Genomic DNA, 546 nt, shown 5'->3' on the forward strand with positions numbered 1-546 from the left:
ATCTCTATGATCTGAAGGAACTCTTTGTTTTCTTCACCCTTAGTTTCAATATGAAAGTCATTCATTCAAATGTCTTTAAAGCTCAATAGGCTTCTCTTAGAGCTGGGTGAATACAATGCATCAGATATCTCTAGATGCGTACCCTTAGGCAACATGATATTAGCCTGGCCGTAGCCCTCTATGAGACTTTAGATATTTTTATATCAAAAACTTTCATTCATTAATAAAATACGTTCAAAGCAATCAAAACATATAAAACCCAAAGCAAAGAACACAAAAACATATATGTCGAATTCAACTTCATTCTTTTAAACAATCAGACGTTTCATACTCCATGAGATCGTCTTGTTCATGATTGAAATCATCTTCACCATCTTGATAAGTCATATGAGCTTCATGATTCTTCCCTTTCAATCTCTCTTGGTAATTCTTCCCTTTCAATCTCTCTTGGTAGAGGTCAACGAGATGTTTAGGAGTACTACATGTCTTAGCCCAATGATTATCCATACCACATCTATGACACACGGATTTGGTCGAGTTTTGTGG

The sequence above is a fragment of the Brassica oleracea genome, chromosome C5 (genome assembly GCF_000695525.1).
Source record: "Brassica oleracea var. oleracea cultivar TO1000 chromosome C5, BOL, whole genome shotgun sequence".
Taxonomy (NCBI): Eukaryota; Viridiplantae; Streptophyta; class Magnoliopsida; order Brassicales; family Brassicaceae; genus Brassica; species Brassica oleracea.